The sequence below is a fragment of the Microtus oregoni genome, unplaced genomic scaffold (assembly GCF_018167655.1).
Source record: "Microtus oregoni isolate MIOR12 unplaced genomic scaffold, Mior012 000042F_ref0000377, whole genome shotgun sequence".
In the NCBI taxonomy this organism is placed as follows: Eukaryota; Metazoa; Chordata; class Mammalia; order Rodentia; family Cricetidae; genus Microtus; species Microtus oregoni.
This window is the reverse complement of record NW_024543209.1, coordinates 639,538-660,698: the sequence shown is the minus strand read 5'-3', so window position 1 is coordinate 660,698 and position 21,161 is coordinate 639,538. Positions and strand designations below refer to the sequence as shown.

At 46.1% G+C, this 21,161-nt stretch overlaps 2 pseudogenes; both read left to right on the top strand.

The window, feature by feature from the left end:
• Positions 1-2,687: 2,687 nt before the first annotated feature.
• LOC121433942 lies at positions 2,688-2,984 on the top strand (annotated as a pseudogene).
• A 15,860-nt stretch (positions 2,985-18,844) lies between these two features.
• Positions 18,845-20,357, top strand: LOC121433941 (annotated as a pseudogene).
• Positions 20,358-21,161: the final 804 nt, after the last annotated feature.

The following is a 21,161-nucleotide window of genomic DNA, read 5'->3' as shown; positions in this document are numbered from 1 at the left end:
CCTTCCTAATGCTGTGACCCTTTAATACAGTTCCTTGTGTTGTGGTGACCCCCAACCGTCAAATTACTTTTGTTGCTACTTCATAACTGTAATTTCGCTACTGTTATGAACCATAATATAAATATCTGATATGCAAGCCCTTTGAACGTGTCATCCGACCCATAGGTTGAGAATCACTGTTCAAGAGGACTTATTTTAATGTCTATGATTATTTCATCCATCAGTTGAGGGCTATTGCTAAGGTACCCAGTGGGTGGTAGCCCGAAATGCTGTTACCATGACTGTGGAAGGACAACCACCACAGTGAGGAGCTACCCAGCCATGAGACCAGAATGACCCCGAGGCTGAGGTTCAGAAACCGAAATGTTGAGCTCATTTTTCTTATCCGCTCAGACAGCTCCTTCCTGCTGCCCACTCCCTGGATGAGGGGAACAGAAACTATCCGTATCCCCGTGCAAGCACCAAAGATGGTGCCTTGTGCTTCTTCACCTTCCCCATGTATGTGCACTGACTGGAACTCAACTGGAGACTTAACCATTACTAGGGTTGTATCCCCACCCCTTCTCGTGTGTGTGTGTGTGTGTGTGTGTGTGTGTGTGTGTGTGTGTGTGAGATGGTGGTATGCGGGGACATCAGAGGACAACTTTTAGAATCAGTTCTCTCCTACCATGGACTCTGGGGCTCACCCTTACCTGCTGAGCCATGAACCATCTCATTGCCTCTTTCCCTGAATCTCTAGCATGTACGGGGTGTTAGTGTGTCCGTATTTTTGCCACTACAAGGAGACTTTTAGTTGGATAAATTAAAATCTATAAAGATTGCTTCATGTGGGGAGGGTGTAGGGGAGTAGGCATGCCTGTGTCATGAAACACTGGTGAAGGTCCAAGGACAAACAACCCTCAGGTCTTCATGCCTCTGCCTTGTTTGAGACAGGATCTCTTGGCCACTGTGTGAGCCAGGCTAGCTGGCCTTTGGATTCCTGTCACCAGCAGCCTCCTCCAACTCCTTCCTTTAGGCATCTGAGCTCAGGTGTTCAGCTTTGTACGTGGTGACGGCTATTCTTTGTTGTCAAGTTCGCTACACCTGGAATGAGCTCCGATCCAGGTGGAGAGGGCACACCTGTGAGATAATTTCTTCTTGGTTTGAAGTGGGCGAATCCTCTTCTAGTCCAAACCTTTGAGACTGGAAGACACACCTCTGATCTGGATCTCGAGGCAAGAAGGCACAGGCTTTTGATCTGGATCTTGAGGTAGGGAGATACACTCCTTTAATCCTGATCTTGAAACAGGAGGACACACCTTTAATCTGGGCCACACACTGTTGGGAGGCTATATAAGGATATTGTTGCACAAATTCTAATTGGTCTTAATAATAAAATCTCAGAGTCAGATGTTAGGGATGAAAACCGAAAGATCAGAGAAGCAGAGCAGCCAGCCGCTAGTTCTTACCTCCATGAAATCCTCAGATGGAACGGGGTGTCCTATCGCTACAAGTCCTCAGACTGAATGCCCTGAGCGCCTGTCTCCTCCCACCTTATATTCCTCTCTCTGCCCAGGCATATCCCTTCCTGTACACTCCTCCCTAGTGCTGGGATTAAAAGCATGTGACTCCCAAGTACTGGGGTTAAAAGTGTGAGCCACCACCACCTCAATGTTTCTCCTTGAGAGACTGGATCAATTTTGTGTATCCCAGGGTGGCATTAAATTTACAGAGGTCCGTCTGCCTCTGCCTTCCAAGTACTGGGATTAAAGGGGTGTGCCACCACTGCCTGGCCTCTATGGATAACTAGTGGCTCGCTCAACACTCAGGCAAGTTTTATTTGTTATAGCACATATAGGATATGGGAGAAGAAACTCTTGCTCTTTGCCTGCTTGCCCCGCCTTGCTAGTACATCCATTCCTCCAACTTGGGAGGTAGAGGCTGGAAGATTGGAAGTTTGGGGCGAGTCTGGGCTACATAGTGAAATTTTGTCTCCAAACAACAACAACAACAAAGAGAAAGAATTTGTGTGAGGGGAGGGTGCAGATTGCAGGCATTTGAGGAGGCCAGAGGGCTGTCATTCCCTCAGGCACCATCATGACAGAGCGGCTCATTGGTTTGCTACGCGCTGAGCCCTAGGGATGTCTGCTGATAAAAGGCACCAAACAGAAACTGTTCCATCCATGGATGAGTTAAGCCCAGTGCCCATGGAGAGGTTGGGATGTTACAGGTCCACAGCCAAATACAGTTTCTCTTGAGCCGTCTCTAACCGCCTCCCCCTTCCCCCCCAATAGCCTTTCCTTGCTGTTCTGAGTCTGACCTAGCCTCCTGTGACTACCAGGTGAAACCTTCTGGAATGTATTAACTGACAAAACCAGTTTCTGCTGGTCAGAAGGTTAGGACTGTCATCAGATAGCATCTGGAGCCTCCAGCCGAGATGTCGCTGTTCTCCTGTAATGTCTCCACCAATGTACGTGTGAATGTCTTGATGGAACGTCTTCGTCCTGTTTGTTACTATAAACACTTCCCGGACCGGGCCCCCTCTGTCTTTTCTATCCTGGGAGCAGTTCTCCTGCCTTGGTCCCTCACCTGTGAAAATGTTTGCCTGCTCCAAGTTCATCTCCACCAGTTCCTCGATCAGGAGTGCCTCCCAGGTGCTGAGTATCTGCTGTCTGCAGTGGAGCTGAACTGATTACAGATGTGGACAGATGAGGTCCTCAGCAGCTTGGCAGTCCCTCGTCCTCTGACCTCACTCATCCCTAGCCACCGTTTCCAAACCAGTGTCATTACCAGGGACATCGACACAGTCACCAAGTTCATTGGTTACAGTTGGGATGGTTAGCTCTGGGGCTGGGATTGGGACTGTTTTGGGGGAGCCTCATCGTTGGTTCTCGTTGGTTATGCCAGGAACTTGTCTCTTCTATGCGATTCTGGGCTTTTCCCTCACAGAGGCCGTGGGGCTCTTTTACCTAATGGTGGCCTTTCTCATCCTCTTGGCCACATGAAGCAGCTGTCTCCCATAGTTCTTTTGTGTCCCGTCTGCCCTGTATGTTCCTTTTCCTGTACCTCCCCAGGAAGTCTGGGGAAAATGCTTGGCTCTGGGTTTGACAGGGAGAAAACAAAATACTGTATTAATAAGAAAAAAAAAACTTCATGGAATGGTTACCATATTGGAATATGGAACTCTGGGTAACCCGAACCTGTGTTCTAGGCCATGGTGACTCATATTTAGGTTGAGAATAAGCAGTAACTTCTCCCCTTGGAGGCGAGAGTTGTGTGTTCACACTGACTTACCATGGCCAGTTCTCTGTGCATGGGCTCTGGTCCTCATGTTTTCTAGGCAAAGTATTTCACCAACTGAGTCATTTCCCCAGATCTTAATTGTTGCTGTTATTATTATTATTATTATTATTATTATTTTACTTTTAATAGTTTATGATTTCTTTGATTTTGGGTTTGGGGTTATTTATTGGACCATGGGCAAATTACCAGTGACTACACCCCAAAGAAGACTGACTCCCCCTCCCCCAGCAGCACTAACTGGACAGCTCTTTAGCTAAGGGGGCGCCTTACAAGCCCTTCTTCCAAGAATGACGTGTTGACGGGCTCTGTCTGTGCAGGTCTTGTGTAGGTAAGCACAGCCGCTGTGAGTTCCTGAGGGCGTTAGCCATGTCGTCATGCTGTGTCCAGGGGACATCATTTCACAGAGCTCCTCCTTGCCTTCCAGCTCTTACGTTCCTCCCAGCCACTCTCCCATGACCCCTCAGAGCCTTGAAGGGCGGGTGGATGAAGACATCCTGTTCAGGGCTGGACATTCAATGATGACCTAGTCTTGGTCATGTGACTAGTTGCATGTCTTGGCATTAGCCACTCCCCACCGCGAAAGTAAGTTTCTATAATTAAGCTTGAGAGTAGCACACATCTATGGGCACAAACATAAATCTGTAGAAGGCATATTTACATTTGACAAGAACGATGTCCATTTAGCAGAACAAAGTTGATAGGTTTCCCACTATAGCCTATGCCCTCCCCAGCTATGGGCTTTTGGCTAGTACCAGGCATGGATCCCCTCCCGTGGAGTGGCCATCAAATCCAATCAGAAAGCAGTGGGTTACCCCACTAACAGTCATGCCACTAATGTGCAGTTGGCACATCTCTTTGTCGCTGTTTGGTTTCTTTGTTTTGTTTTTTTCAAGACAGGATTTCTCGGGGCTGTTTTGGAACTTGATCTATAGACCAGGCTGCCCCCAATCTCAGGGATTCGCCTGCTTCTGCCTCCCGAGTGCTGGGGCTAAAGATGTGCACTGCCTCCTCCTGGCCCGTTGGCGCATCCTGGGTACAGTTGGCATTGTTGCCTGGAGGACACGCTGCTAGGAAAGACGACTGATGATGTCCCTTCCCTAGAGGCCCCGGAGTAATTGCAGCACTAGGAAAGCTACCCAGTGGAGAAGATGGTTCTGGCCTGCTTCCAGCTCCATTTTTCTACGTCCTGCCACCAAAGTGTCTGCTGTCTTCAACCAAGCAATGACAATGGCCTGTATTGTTTTGGGAGCGTCTAGGGTTGTAAATGTTGTGATCTGAACCAATGATGTTTGGCATGAACTTTTCTTTCGACATGCTATTACGTTGGACAGATTGCAAGATTGTCACCACATCGTGTCCATCCGTGTGTGCCTGTGAAACGGCGCCCAGTGAACGGAAACGCATCCAGAGGCTGTATTAAAGAAACTCTGCCCCGATGAGCTTGGAAGAACCCGAATACTCTTTTATTCACACAGAAGACCACAGCTCCACCTCTTGGGTGCTTATTCTGGGTCAGACTCTTTCTGTAGACAACCTATTCTATCCTCACCCTGCACCTCACGACAGGTACTTCCGTTAGCCCTTTCTTAGAGATGAGGATTCAGGTAGCTTGAGTCCAGGTCTAGACTCACAGCCAACTGCCTGCAGGATGACCACTGTCCAGTTGCCCCTACCTGCTGGCTGCTCCCCATGAAGTCCTACTCAGAGATCTCAATCAGGGCTGTGGTTGATGTTCAAGAAGAAAATGCGCCACAAGGTGGCGGTAGAACTCAAAAACTTGAGACGAGTATAAGGAGGTCCCTTGGACTGGAGACTGCCAGAGGTTGGGGAGCACACTGAAGGAGAGACCTTTAGTACTGAGGGAGTGCTGAGTGCTGGCAGGGCTGGGCGATATGACTCAGCAGCCTGGAGGGGGACACCCTAGGTCTCAGAATCCCAGAGGCAGTGGAACGACTTAGGGTCATCACAGTTTGGGAGTTAATCTCACGTTAGCAGATGCTGGGCAGAGGTTTTCCCAGTATGCAAACAGACAGGTTCCAAGGGCCTTACTCTGTTTATCTGAAGGATGTTTACAACAGATGGGTGTGGGCAAATCTGAACCTGGTGTTGGTAGGCATTTGGACAGCTCAGCTCATCTCACTTTGAGGAAATAAAAACGCTAGAGACCCAACAGACAGAAGCCACTCCTGGCTCACTGGCTTATGTAGCAGACAAGCCAGGGCTTCTTTCTTGGGAATACGGCCTTGAGGAGGTAGGCCGTGAGGGGGAATTGTGGGTAGAGACATTCTGCTACTCAAGGCGGGGTCTGCATAGGCGGTGCCATCTCCCTCACTGGTCTCATGCACTTGGGCACGCAGCTGTGGTTGAAGGCAGGGAGCGCCTTTCCTCCGCAGATGGGGAAATCTGTGTTCAGGGCAAAGGGCAGAATGTAGGGCTTCCTGTGTGCCAGGCAAGTGCATCGCTGGAGAAGTTATATAAATAAATAAATGAATCTTTCATCTCGTAAATTTTTTTCCTAATTTTCTTTGTTCCCATGATAGAAAGCCAGCGCGATTTACATAGCCTTTGTGTCGAAATCCCACTCCTCTTCTTGTTAAGCTACCCATCACACATATCTGTAATGCTCTTGTTTTTACTCACCTGTTCATGGACAGGCGTTTGTGGTCTTCCCTTCTTTGGCTACCGGGAATAAAGCTTCAGTGAACGTTAGCACAAAGTGTCTGTTTTAGTATCTGCTTCCAGTTATTTGGGGGAAGTGCGCCATATGACAGGTCTAAGTTTAACTTTCTGCAGAGCTCCAAAGTGGTTTCCCACGGCAACAGCACAAGGTGGTTGGTTCTAATTGTCAACTTGATGCAACTGAGAATCACCTGGGGAGAGTCTCAGTGAGGGATTGTCTAGAAAAGTTGCCCGTGGGCATATCTATCTTAATTACAATAATTGATGTAGGAAGGCCCGCCCAGCTTAGGTGACACCATTCCTAGGCAGGAGATCCTGGGCTGTTTTAGAGCGGAGAGAGTGAGCTTGTTGGACTCTAGCGTCCAAACACCGAGAAGGAGTTGCCCCCAGAGACCATCTCACACACCACAGCCGATGCAAAAGCATGAGGATTTTATTAATTCTGTCATGACAAGGTCCCCCAGCATTTGGGAAGCCGAGGGACCTCGAATAGCTGGTACAGTCTACTTTTAAAGGGGCCACAGAAGCAAGGGGGGGGGTGTTCTTTGACTATTCTGATTGGCTTATTTGAAAGGGCTATTACCAATAATTGACTGGAGAGCTGTTGCCAGATCAGATGAGGTAAGAGGTCATTTTGACCTCGTTTCCCAGGGGACTGAATCAAAGCATATGTATATGGGTAATTGTTCAGGAACTGAGTACGTGCAAGTGTAGCTGTTAGGTTCTTGGTTCCCAGGGGAGGAGGGGAAGCACTATGGCACAGAGGCTGAGAGGATTCAGAATTGTCAAAAATGGCTTCAGGATTGTCTTAAAGTCTTACAAGCTAAGCATGCTTGCAATGCTGTCTGCTTCTTAACAGTGCAGGCAACGTGACTAGCTACGTGACGTTCTTGCTTCCTTAACTTCCCTGCAGCAAGGGACCTATAACCCACACCTGTGAGTTAGAATTCTTTTCTCCTCTAAGGTGCTCTGGTCAGAGTGTTTTTCTCCCAGCAGCAGGAGATAATGCCTTGTGTCACGTTGTAATTGGCAATACTGATGAGTTTGTCCCCACTTCTCACGGCAGCTGTGCCGTGGTCTGGCTAGGACTGAGCGTGGCCTTTAGAAGCTCACGTCTTCCGAACCTGGTCTTCGGCTGATGACGTGTCATTAAGACAGCAGGGCTTCAGCGATAGCTCCATGAGTAAAATGCTTGCCGAGGAAGTGTGGGGGCCTGGTTTATATTCTAAGCACCTACAAGAAAGCCAGGCAGTATGTCTGTTACCCCAGCACTGGGAAGAGGTGTACAAGACCAGATAGATTCCTCGAGCCTGCTGCCCAGCTAGCCTAGCCACATTGGCAAGCTCTGGCTTCAATGAGAGACCCTGTCTTTAAAAAGAAGGATTAACACTAAAGTAAGTACTTTCTTTATAGAATTAATGTTCTAACTAAAATGTAAAGGAAAATCTAAATCTCAGTTTTCTTTTTCCAAGTTATGGTTTCTGTCTGTAACAGCCCTGGCTATCCTGGAACTCACTCTGTAGACCAGGTTAGCCTCGAACTCCCAGAGATCTGCTGCCTCTGCCTCCTGAGTGCTGGGATTCACAGAATGCGCCACCACTGCCCAGCTAAGTCTCACATCTTAATGAAGCTAGCCTTACCACCTACGTTAGCTGCTGCTTTGTGCTTCGGGCTCAGAATTTAGTGAACTCCCAGTAAAATTTTTTTTTTTTTTTTGGTTTTTCGAGACAGGGTTTCTCTGTGGCTTTGGAGCCTGTCCTGGGACTAGCTCTGTAGACCAGGCTGGTCTCGAACTCACAGAGATCCGCCTGCCTCTGCCTCCCGAGTGCTGGGATTAAAGGCGTGCGCCACCATCGCCCAGCTCCCAGTAAAATTTTAGTGGTTTTCTCTTACCACTATGAAGATGGTAGGTTTTTTTTTTATTTTTATTTTTTTTTATTTTTTTATTTTTATTTATTTTTTTTAGTTTTTCGAGACAGGGTTTCTCTGTGGTTTTGGAGCCTGTCCTGGAACTAGCTCTTGTAGACCAGGCTGGTCTCGAACTCACAAAGATCCGCCTGCCTCTGCCTCCCAAGTGCTGGGATTAAAGGCGTGCGCCACCACTGCCCTGCTAGGTTTTTTTTTTAAAGTGACATTTAGTGTGTGTGTGTGTGTGTGTGTGTGTGGTGTATGTGAGAGAGGGGAGGGGGGAGGAGAGAGAGAGAGAGAGACTCATATACGACAATGCTCATGTGGAGGTCAGAGGACAACTTGTGAGAATGGGTCCTAGGCGTCAAACCCAGGTCTCCAGGCGTGGTGGCAAGCACCGTTATTCTCTGAGCCCTTGGAGACGGCAGTCTCTCGAAGTCTTGTAAATAAACATGCTCATAAAATTCACATTGCTGCTTTTCACTTTGATTTCATGGAGTGGTGGCAGGGGTAGTCCTCCAGTGGGTGGGAGTTTGGGCTGGGGGGACTTGAGAATGGGCCTGGGGCTTGTTTCTCAGATGCGCACTTCAGTCCTCCGCTTGGTTTCCAGAGGTGGTTTCCTGTCTCTCTATTCATGCGTGCCCTGCACCCGCTCTTTCCTTTGTAGGTCTGGACAATTCGCAGTGCGCTTTGCTGTGCAGAAGTCCTGGTCCAGGAAGTCCTGTTGCTTAGCAACAGGTTAACAAGTTCTTCCTCTCTGTGGCCCATGACAAAAGAGCTGAGCAGAACCTCCAGCTCTTATTTGTCCAGCAAATAGACAAGTGGTCTCTTGTGCAGGCTTATGGATGAGCGGTAGAATTTCGTCTGCCTTTAGCTACAGCAGGGATAAGAATGTGTACTTGAAATCAAACATTTATTGCAAGTTACATACTTGTTTGACTTGACTTTTTAAAATTTTTTTTATAAGTTTATTGTTATTTGTGTGTAGGCATATATGTGTGTGTGCTTGGTGTGAGGAGGGCTCATGTTCCATGCAGAGGTCAGACAACAACTTTTTTAAAAACATATTTTACATTAGTTTATTTAGAGATGAGAGGGAGGGGTAGGGGAGAGAGAGAGAGAGAGAGAGAGGTGCCTACCTACCACAGAGCACTTGTGGAGATCAGGGGACAGTTTGCAGGAGTCAGTCCTGTCCTTTTCATCATGTGGGTCCTAGGGATTGAACTCAAGTTGTCAGCAGGTTAGGCAGCAAGTCCTTTGCACACTGAACCATCTTGACACCCCCTTCAATTAATCTCTCTCTGTGCGTGCGCTCAGACATGTGCCTACAGGTACCCTTGGAGACCAGAACAAGGTGTTCGACCAGCTGAAGCTAAGTTATGGGGCCACCCAGGGAGGGTACTGGGAACAGAACTCCCCCAAAACTGGTGAACTATCTTTGCGGTATCCCACCCAGCATTTCTAAAAGGAATAGCCATTCTTCTTTGACAGCTTCTTACATACATGCCATGTATCTTGAGCACGAGCATCCTTCTTTACTTCCCCATCATTACTCTTTCATGTTCATGGCCTCTTCTTTGTTCGCTTTTTTTTTTTTTGTAACCCAGTGAGTCCAATTAGTACAGCCTGCTCTGACCTCTGAAGGCACCAGGCATGACATAGTGCACAGACTGACATGCAGGCAAACACCCAGACGAAATATTGAGACATAATTTACACACAACTCTTATGTGTGCAGTTTAATGGCTTTTGCTCTATTACAATATCAATTTTTAAAAATCATGCATTTATCATTATTGTGTGTGCCTGATGTGTGTATATGAGTGTGGACACTTGTGCATGCCGCAATGCTTGCGTGCAGATCTGAGGACAACTTTCTGGGGTTGGGGTTCTCTCAATGTATACGTCTCTGATTTTCATAGAATCTGTACAATTCAGGGCTGGAGGTGTGGCTCAGTGATTAAGAGCATATACTGTTCTTACAGAGGACCTGAGTTTGGTTCCCGGCACCCATGTTAAGCAATTCAAAACTACTTGTAACTCTAGCTCCAAAGGGAACCAATGTCTCTGACTTCCATGGTGCCTGCACACGCGCGCGCACACACACACACACAGACACAGAGGCATCTATCTATCTATCTATCTATCTATCTATCATCTATTTTCATCATCATCTATCTAAATAACAATAATGAGAATACATTTTAAAAGAAGCTATACAATTATGCAATAATATTCCATTTTTTTCATTCCCAACCTCTTGAAACTCTGATTGCACTCTGCCTCCTTGAATTTAATTATTTATTCTTATTCTAGCCTATGCTTTTGTGTTATACTTACACAATTATTACCAGGCTGGAGAATTGGCTCAGAGGGCTAAAAGTGTGTAGAGCTTTCCCTGAGGACCTGAGTTAGGTTGCCAGCACTCACAAGGGGCACTCACTAGGGGCTCATGCACACACATACACATTTATACATACATGAAATCTTTTTTAGAAAGTAAATAAATCATTTGCTAAGGCAGAGCCAGGGATTTTCATCTATTTTTATCCCCAAGAATGTTATAGTTTTATTTATTTATTTATTTTTTGGTTTTTTGAGACAGGGTTTCTCTGTGGTTTTGGAGCCTGTCCTGGCACTAGCTCTTGTAGACCAGGCTGGTCTCGAACTCACAGAGATCCGCCTGCCTCTGCCTCCCGAGTGCTAGGATTAAAGGCGTGCGCCACCACCGCCCGGCCAGAATGTTCTAGTTTTAGAGTTGAAGTTTTGTTAAGGTCTTGGCCTACCCTCTTTCACCTAATACTGTCTCCTTCCTAAGAAGCTGGCTGGACCATTCCGTGTTCTGTGAAGGCTGTAGTGAGGGTGACTGCTCTGGTTCCAGGTGGCCAGTCTCTCCTAGCGCTAACTGCAGGAATGGGATGTTTTGTTTTTGTAGATGATCTTTATCAAGGCAAAGGCATTTCCTTCCTATTTCTGCTCTTTGGAGACTTTTTCTCATGAATGGGGACTTATTTTTTGTCAGATATTTTTCTGCCCTCTGTGGACAGATATATATCCCCTTTCAGTCTGTGTTTTACTTCCCAGTATCGAACTAGGCCTGCATTCTTAGAAGAAACCTCACTTCATCACGGTTTATAATTTTTTTCTATGTATCTGGCCTCTATTTGATGATATTTTTTAAGGTTGACGACGAGGGTGGGAGACATGTCTGAGCAGGCGAGTGTTACTGCTCCTGCAGAGACCTGAGTTCAGTTCCCAGCATCCATGTTGGGTATCTCACATCTCCACGAGATCTGGGGTCCTCTTCTGGACTCAGGGGCACTTGGATGTATGTGAACATACCCACACAGGTATATAATTAACAAAAAAATTAATTGATAAAAATAAATAAAAATAAAAATACTGATAATGAGCAGTAAACTTTAGCCAGTCTAGTAGGGGCATAGTAATACTGATGCATATAATACTTTAATATTAATATGTTTTAAGGTATTTTTATGCTTGTATTAATAAAGAATATTGGTCTATAGTTTTGTTTTTTGTTTGTTTGTTCAAGACAGAGTTTCTCGGGGCTGGAGAGATGGCTCGGTGGTTAAGAGCATTGCCTGCTCTTCCAAAGGTCCTGAGTTCAATTCCCAGCAACCACATGGTGGCTCACAACCATCTGTAAAGAGGTCTGGTGCCCTCTTCTGGCCTGCAGACATGCACACAGACAGAATATTGTATACATAATAAATAAATAAATATTAAAAAAAAAAAAGACAGAGTTTCTCTGTGTAACAGTTCTGGCTTTCCTAGAGCTAATTCTTGTAGACCAGGATAGCCTTGAACTCACAGAGATCCACCTGCCTCTGCCTCCTGAGTGCTAGGATTAAAGGCATGCACCACCACCACTAGGTTTATAGTTTCTTATTTTTAATATGTCTTTGGTTTGGGTATCATAGTGATACATACACACACACCCATGTGAACACATACAGACACACACACACATGAACACATTTTACATTTTGAATTCTCTCAAAATTGTTGAGGATTGGCTTTCCACCTTTATTTATTTCTTCTCTTTGTCTGTCTTTTTGTGGAAGAATTTCAATAGTTTTCCTATTCTGGGTTCTCCTTTACATGGTCTGATTTAGCATGTTTAGCATGTTCCTCTCTTACTTTAGGAGTTTTTTCCTTCCTTCCTTCCTTTCCTTTTTTTTCTGGTAAACTGCTAGTTAAAGTAAATGGCAATAAAAGCAATAAGCGACTCAGCAGTTTGGAGGACTTGCTGCTCTAGCAGAGGGGTTCACAACAATCTGTAACTTATCAGTTTCAGGAGATCCAACACCCTCTTCTGACCTTCACAGACACGCATGTAGTGCACACAATATACGCAGGCACACACACAAAGTAAAATGAATAAATCAGAAGAAGATTCTAAGGAACGAGAACGCTCTGGAAGTCTGGGAAGAGTGAAGTAGCCTCCACAGGACGGCAGCTGAGGATACCCAGGGAAGTCAAGGGTAATGTCTGAAGAGAGGAAGCCTGTCAGAAGCCAAGTCTTAGGTCTTTTATTGCTGTGAAGAGACACCATGACCACAGCAGCTCTTATAAAGGAAAGCATTTAACTGGGACCGACTTACAATTCAGAGGTTTAGTCCATTATCATCATGGTGGGAAGCGCGGCAGCACACAGGCAGACATGGTGCTGGGGAAGGAGCTTAGAGTTCCACGTCTGGATCCTCAGGCAGCAAGAAGAGAGAGTGACATTGGGCCTGGTTTGAGCGTTTGAAGCCTCAAAACCCATTCTCAGAGACACACTTCCTCCAAAAAGGCCACACCTCTCAATAGTGCCACTCCCTATGTGCCTATGGGGCCATTTTTATTCAAACCACCTAGGCAGTACAGCCTGGAAAATTAGAACGGCTAAGCAGAAAGAGTGAAGCTGACTCCAGCCCTCCAGCGGGGGGTGGGGGTGGGGAGTGGAGGATGGGGGGTAACCACAGGCTCTCCCACCACATAGGCCAGGAGTATCGGTCTGGAGAATGGTTGCTAATCTTAGCCACAGGACAAGTCCAGAGTTTTCATAAGCCTTAAATCCAGTTGTTGGATTTGGCGTGGTGGTGATTCCTATGGGATAGTTTAGCACTGGGGAAGTCCATGTGTGTACTCTGCATACTTTGGAGGACTATGCCCAGGTACATCTTGAGAGGGGATGCCTTGCTCGACACCTTTGTCTGGTGGGCCTCTCTGGTGTGCAGGATACAGATACACTGAGAAGCCTAGATAGCAAGAGGCTTCTGTGCTGGCAGGCTCGGAGGACAGCAGCTCCACCTTCTTTGGCTGCAGCCAAGATCACTGAGGGGATTGGCAATCAGGAGCCAGAGGTCAATAGGCTTCTCCAACTCCATTCTTCCTCTCTGTCGTGTGTTTTTCCATTGGCAGGACTGAGCAGTCTGATTCTCAGGTCAGCGGATGCTCTCTGCAACCTCCTCCATCCTCGGGATGTGTAATTTTGAGCAGAAATCACAGAGACCAGTAAAAATCTCAGTGCTCCAGCAAGCTCCCTGAAAGCTCCACACTTCTGGACATTAACCATTAGCAGCCCCAAGCTATACAAACTGAGCAGTCTCAGGAGGGAGAGTAAAGGTGCCTAAAATGACTGTGGCCCTGTTCAGCAACTGACTGCATCACCCCATTTGCATGACATGAAACAGAAGAGCCTCAGCTTCAGGTGGCATCATCTTCCACCTGACCACAGAATATTTTGGAGAACTCAGGAAGAGACTACTCTAAGACGTTGTGTGTGAGGTCCCCCCCCCCCACTTTGCCCTATATTTTTCCTTTTGCTCTTTTTATATATTTGTTAATTTCTTTTAAAAATTTGCTCTTATGTGCGTCTCTGTGTGTGTTCACGCGCGCATGCACTTGCGTGTGCATGCATGCACACGCTTGTGAACATAAGTGAGTCAGGCTGAAGTTTCTTCTGCAGTTTTTGCTTGGAAAAGAGTTCTTGTCTAAAGGCACTTTTAATTCACTGTGCCCTTTCCTGGTTCTTTCTGCTGAAGTCTGTTAGTTTTTTCCCTCGTATGTCTACATTCCCTGGTGTTTCCTGTTGCCAGATTCTGCAGTATGGCCTGAGCACCCAACACAGCAAGGCCAGGCCTGCAGAGCTCCGCCCTCTGCTGTGCCTCAGTCCTGGAGTCCCTTTCAGTCCAAGTTCTCCCTGCTTTTATGTCCAGTTACTTCTTATGTTTGCTTTATAGGCAGTCTTTTTAGTCTTCTTAGCAGAACAGGAAAAGCTTCCTTGACCCCATCGCTCTGGAAGCAGGTTCTGAGTGTGTATGAGTGTGCCTTCACTTCCTGCAGCTGTCCTTTATGTTTGATTTATTGCTTGTGTCCTTGACTTTCCCTTTCTTCTCCACATTTGCTTGGATCACGGTGGTATTTGTGTGATCTGGCCATTGTCCTCGGGGGTTTCTATGACTTGTATTTATTGCTGCTCACATCAGCGGAATTGGAAGGTTGTCATGTCCAACAACTTTCTTTCAAGAGTTCCTGGAGACTTCACACACAGGAGAAGCTGTGGCAGAGTGTTTCCACACCTCTCGTGAAGTATCTGTTGTGCTCTGGTCATGTGTATGTGGGAAGTTCACTTCTGCAAATGCTACAACTGTAGTTTGATGGACTGGACTGTGCTCTGGCCTAAATGTGACTGTTTGGATTAGAGCCTGTAAGGTAAGTTTTCTTTCCCTAGGTGAGGACTCAGTGTCAAACTAGCCATCAGCAAGCCAGGCAAACAGCCCTCACCAGAACCTGATCTGCTGGCTCCCTGAGTTCCCACTTTTAGCTTTACAACTGCGATAAAATAAATGTTCATTGTCTAAGTCACCCAGTCAATAGTTGCTTGTTAAAGCATCCTAAACTAATATAAATGATTACTATTTGGGTTTAAATGTTTGATAAATAATGTCTTAGGGTTTCTATTGCTCTTTAGAGACACCATGACCATAACAACTCTTAGAAGGGAAAACATTTAATTGGCTGACTTACAGTTCAGAGGTTCAGTCATTTATGTCACGGTGCGACTTGACAGTGTGCAGGCAGACATGCTGCTGGAGAGGTCGCTGAGAGTTCTACATCTTGTGCAGGCAACAAGAGGTGGTCTGAGACACGGGGCGTGGCTTGAGCATACATGAGACCTCAGAGCCCACCCCACAGTGGTGACACACAAAGCCACACCTCCTAATATTTACTTTCTATGAGAATATGGGGGTCAATTACATCCAAACCACCACAAATAGTTTATAAGTGATCTCCTGAAGAGACTTGTTTGTTGACAGTGTCCAACTACGTTGTTCAGGCTGACCTTGAACTTATGATCCTCCCACCCCAACCTTCTGAGGGTTGAGATTGCCTGTTTGTGTCACCACACACAACAATAAGAATTTTAGCTATATATGGAGGTGTGCCCTGTAAGCTCAGCATTCAGGAAGGCTGGGGTAGGAAAGATCATGAGTTAGAGGCCAGCCTGGGCTACCATGGTGAGTTTCAGGCTAGCCTGGGGCTACATGACAAGACTGTACATAGCAAAACAAATTTAGGGGAAAAGAAGGAAGTTAGGAGAGTGGAAAGAAGGGCTGGCTTCATCTAGCTATGCAGTATTGTTTCTGTTCTCTTTGTTTGTGTAGGCACGACCTTCCATCTGGTATGATTTTCCTCAGGCCAAAAGGATATCATTTAACTTCTATTTGTGACAGGGTCTTAGTATGTGCTGTCCCAGCCTCCAAGCAGTGGAGTTACAGGTGTGAGCCACCATGACTGGCTCATCTAGCTTTTTTTTTTTTTTTTTTTTTTTTTTTTTGGTTTTTCGAGACAGGGTTTCTCTGTGGCATTGGAGCCTGTCCTGTAACTAGCTCTGTAGACCAGGCTGGTCTCGAACTCACAGAGATCCGCCTGCCTCTGCCTCCCGAGTGCTGGGATTAAAGGCGTGCGCCACCATCGCCTGGCTCTCATCTAGCGTTTGTTATGGGGCCAGTCTTTTGCTATTTTATGCTTGAAAGGGTCCTTATATTTCCTCTGTTCTTGAAAGATCCATGTAAAGGTCATTATTTTGTGTTTGTATGTGGCACATGTGCACACGCCCCGACCTGTGCAGGCAGAAAACAACTTTCAGGACTCCATTGTCCCTTTCCATTGGGTGACCCTGGGCTCTAACTTAGGTTGTTCAGTTTGCATAACAGGCACATTTACCCACCGCGTCATCTTCTTGGCCCTTGAAACAAGACTTTGCTGGGTAAATAGTTCTTGGTTCTCAGGAAGTAGGTGGTGCTGTCTCTGATGGCAATGGACTGTCATTCCTGTGCTACTCTGTTCATGTGGGGAACAGGGGCGTGGGCACCTGTTACAATGTTTACTTTTGGAGGTAAACTTTTAAAATCTGTTATTGCTGGGGTGGTGGCGCTGCTCACACCTTTGATCCTCAAGCAAGCCCTGAATCCTCTTGTTAATTCAGGAAAATGCTAGTCCACTGTGTATATTTCATGAAGCCTCCCTCTTCTCGGAACCATGGTTACATAGTTGTTCGTCCTTCAGGTAGTCCTTTCCCACCCCTGCCACACACACCCTGAGACAGGGTTTCTATGTGCAGCCCTGGGTGTTCTTCTGAAACTCGCTCAGTAGACCAGGCTGGCCTCGAACAGACCTGCCTGACTCTGCCTCCCAAGTGTGGGCCGCTACTACCTGACCTTGGTGGCTTTTCAGTGTGCAACCATCGAGTTAAGTGTCTCTTCATAGCAATGGAACAGTAACTAAGGCAACTTCTGGCTTCAGTGCTTTCCTAGCATCTATAAAGCCTTGGGTTTAATCCTCAGCACCGCTTAAACTGGTGTTTACAACTATAAATTCCAGAACTTCAAAACAGGAGTCAGGGGTTAGAAAGATGGTGTCTTAGGCACTGTCACACTGCTGTGAAGGGACACCGTGACCAAGGCAGCTCTTACAAAGGAAAGCATTTCACCGGGGCTGGCTTACTGTTTCAGAGGTTTAGTCCATTATCAGCATGGTGGGGAACAGAGGGACAGGCAAGCATACCAGAGAAGTAGCTGAGCGCTACACCCTGATGAGTCAGGAGAGACTCTGGAATTGGCATGGGTTTTTGAAAGCTCAAAGGCCATCCCCAGTGGCACCCTTCCTCCAACAAGGCAACACCTCTTAATCCTTCCCCAAATAGTGCCACTCCCTGATGTGAGCCGATGGGGGTCATTCTTACTCAGACCTCTAGAGATGACTCTGCTGGTCAAAGCACTGTCTGCTCTTCCAGAGGACCTGGGTCTGATTCACATGGAGGCTTACACCTGTCTTTAACTTCACTACGGGCCCCTGCAGGCACTGGGCATGTAAGTGCTAATAGACACAGACACACATGTAAACCAAAGATCCATGTGCATAAAGTGAAAAAAAAAAAGAAAGGAAGTGGAGGCAGGAAAATCAGAAGTTCAAGGTCAGCCTGGTCAAGGTGATGGGACTTGCCTTTAATCCCAGTACTCCAGAGGCAGAGGCAGGCGGATCTCTGTGAGTTCGAGGCCAGCCTGTTTTACAAAGCTTGTTTCAGGACAGCTAGGGCTATTACACAGAGAAACCCTGCCCCGAAAAACAAACAAACAAACAAACAAAACCAAAACCAACAAAGTTCAAGTTCAAGCTGCACGTTGAGTTCAAAGGCAGCCTGGCATACATGAAATCCTGTCTAAAAACTACATTAATTTGTGCTTTTGTTTCATTTTCATGTGTTTGGCATGCACATGTGTGCATGCACATTTTACATGTGTTTGTACACATTAATGTGTGACTGGCTTTTCCACGCATTCTTCATGCCTGATACTTGAATGTCTAATATATTTTGTATGCTATTTTGTTTCTTCATATTTATATTTTGGGAAGTGTGTGTGCATGTGCATAGGCACACATGTATGTGAATGAATGTGAGTGTGTATATATGCATACATGCAGAGGTCAGAGGTCGGTGTCAGATGTCTTTTTCTATTACCCTCCATATTATATATTGTGGAAGGGCTGACCTATTTGGCTAGTCTAGCTTACCAGCTTGCCCTGGGGATTTTGTTTGCCTTCCTTTTTATAGGTAGGCTACCACACCTGCCTGGTGTTTTTGGGGTGCAGGAGGGATCTGAATTCTGGTCCTCATGCTTACTGCAAGGGTTTTACCGCTGTCATTTCCTCAACTCTTGTCTGTTATTTTAAGTGCATCAGGTGGGTGGGAGATTCAGTGCCTTATCATGGCTGGGAGTGAAAAGATTCAATTTAAAATTAATTTGTTGAAATAAAATCTTTAAAAAATCTATTTCATATGCTTCCTAAGGTAGGAACTAATTCCTTTCCAAACACTTTAGAGCATCTACTAAATAGATGAATTATTGTACCAATTAATGCAAGTTTTATATGGGCCTATTCTCCCTTTAGTGGACTGGAGAGTATGAAAGAATGTAAGTTACAGTGCAGTGTTTAAAAATCTGAATGCTCTATTATTGGTTTCTGGGCAGAAATGAGTCTGGAGGTTCAGTTTCTCCAGTTGGTGCAGGTTGGTGGCCATAGTCAGAGGCCTGTGTGAATGGGGGGGGGGAGGAGTGGGTGCTGAGTTGCAAGCCTTTAGTTGGGAGAAAGACGAGGTGCCAAGCCCCTGCCCCCAGTGTGAGAATCATCTCCAGGCCAGCAAATTGGGGAGGACTGTCAGTATGTCTGTACTGGATACTTTTATGTCAATTTAACATAAGATGAGAGGAAGGAGCCTCAGTTGAGAAAATGCTTGATGATTGACTGATGTTGGAGGGCTCGGCCCATGGTGGGTAGGGACACCCATGGGCAGGTGGGCCTGGGTGCTGTAAGAAACCACGATGGGCAATCCAGTAAGCAGCACCCTTCCAGGTTCCAGACCTGCTTGATTTCCTGTCCTGACTTCTTTCAACGAAAGGCTATGACGTGGAGGTATATGCCAGGTAAACCCTTTCCTCCATGTAGTGATATTTTGTTCGTAATCTAACAAATAAAGCTTGCCTGAAGATCAGAGTGCAGAGCTAAACCACTAGAGGCCAGGCGGTGGTGGCTCACACCTTTAGTCCCAGCACTCAGGAGATAGAGGCAGATTGATCTCTGTTAGTTCAGCCACCCTGGGCTACACAAGATTGAATCAGTCTAAAAGAGAAACAGAGCTCACACACTTGGGATCACATGCCTTTAATCCCAACACTAGGGAAATGGAGACAGGGGTGATATGGCTGGGCAGAGAGAACTATAAGGCAGGAGGAGACGGGAGCCCGAATGCAGCCTGAGATGCAGTCTGAGGATTTGTAGAGACAGGATCGCCCTTTCAGTCTGAGGATTTGGTAGAGGTAAAAGGTCTCTCTAGTGGCTGACTTCACTGCTTCTCTGATCTCTTTTTTACCCCCTAATATCTGACTCTAGGGTTTTATTATTAAGACCAATTAGAATTCGTGTTATACCTCCCCAGTTTGCTTTTGATCGTGGTGTTCCATCATTAGCAATAAGCCTAAAACAACACCCCAGGAAGAACTCTCCTGAGGAAGAAAGATGAGTAGGGCAAGAACATCCAGGTGTTGGTGAGACACGGATCATATGATCTGGAAGGGAGGAAAGCTAACTACCATCAGGAGTAGGATGTGATCACACACAGAAAGAACTTAGTGTACCAACTGTAGGACTCACAGGAACTCCAGGAAAACATTGACTTTTGGTATGATGTTTGGAATATCTACTGAGCAAATTGACGTCTACCAAAGTGATGTTTGTCCATTCTAGATGAAGTTATTATGGGCTATAATTGGAGCATTTTACAGACTGGCACTGGAAAAACTTTTACAACAGAAAATGAAAGGTCACCTGGGAGGAAAATGACCTCTTGGCTGGGATATTTCACAAATTCATCTAATTTTTAAGAACCTTCCTGATAATGGTACTGAATCTGCAGCCAGTGTCTCTTTTGGATCTCTATAATGAAGACTTTTGATATCCTTAGTCCATCTTCTTCTAAGAGACTGCTTCGCTTGATGATCCTGTAATAAGAGGGAGTGCTAATCAAAGGTTTAGAGGGAATTGCAGTGTACAACAAAGGTGAATTCTACCAAATATTGGAGAAGGGAACAGCGAAGAGGACAACCGGGGCGACCTTGAAGAAAGCTTCCTCTAGCTGCTCTGTTAGAATACACATGGAAAGGTACTACAGCTGGCGGAGAACAACTCATTAAAATTGGAAAGCTGCATTGGGCTAATCTTGCAGGAAATGAAAACTTGGCCATCCTGGAGCTGCTGAGAAAAGCATTCAGGATGCTATAAGTATCAATCAGTCCCTGTTGACTTTAGGAAGAATTACTACTGCTCTTGTGGAAATACCTCATATTCCTTATCGAGAATCCCAACTAACTAGAATCCTGCGGAGTTCTCTTGGGGGATGGTAGAGAACATCTCTGTAACAGCTTTCCCTGCAGCTCAGAGGGAATGTGCTCAGAGCAAAGAGCATACTGGGTAAGCCTGGAGCGGGTCAGAAACCTGCCACAGAACCCATGAGGACTAACAGAGGCTGTGGAGTGTGTGATGCAAGGTCTCGCTACAGCCCATGAGGGACATGGAGCGTGCATCTCTGAAAGAGAACCATGAACGGAAAATTAACTGTTCAGAAAATAAATTGTTGAACTGGTTGAAAAAAGAATCAGTCTCCTTGAGGAGGGCTCAGTAGGGTTACAGAGTTATCTATGGATGACAAAAGTGAACTTCACCTGTGGAAATCTGAGCTGCAAATAAGGCAGGTGGACTTGAAGCCACTCAGAAACATTCACAAGAAAGAAATAAACTGACAACTTATTAGAGAGGAATAGGTCTCTTTAGCATTGGAAAGAACGTGGGGGAAACTTCATGATGTCACCGGCAAGAAAATGTGGCAGCTAGTATGTCTCAGATTTCTCACGTGCTGGGAGAAGAGCAATCAATAGCTACACAAAGTAAGCCCGCTGTTGTGCAGAAATGGGTTAACGGATTGTGACTGACTGTCCCGGCTCCCTGAAGGCTGTCTCACCCCCTGGTGTGGCGTCCAGAGTGAAGCCCAACAGACAACTGCAGCAGTTTCAGGGTTTCGTTGACGATGGCTGAAGACAGGAGAAGATAGGAAGTTTTTGTTTGTTTGTTTTTTAAGTTTTCATAGCGTGTCGTATAACAATCTACATGAACCCTAAGAAAACATAGTTTCTTCCTTAGTGAAATGACAAGAGCTTTGTGGGAAC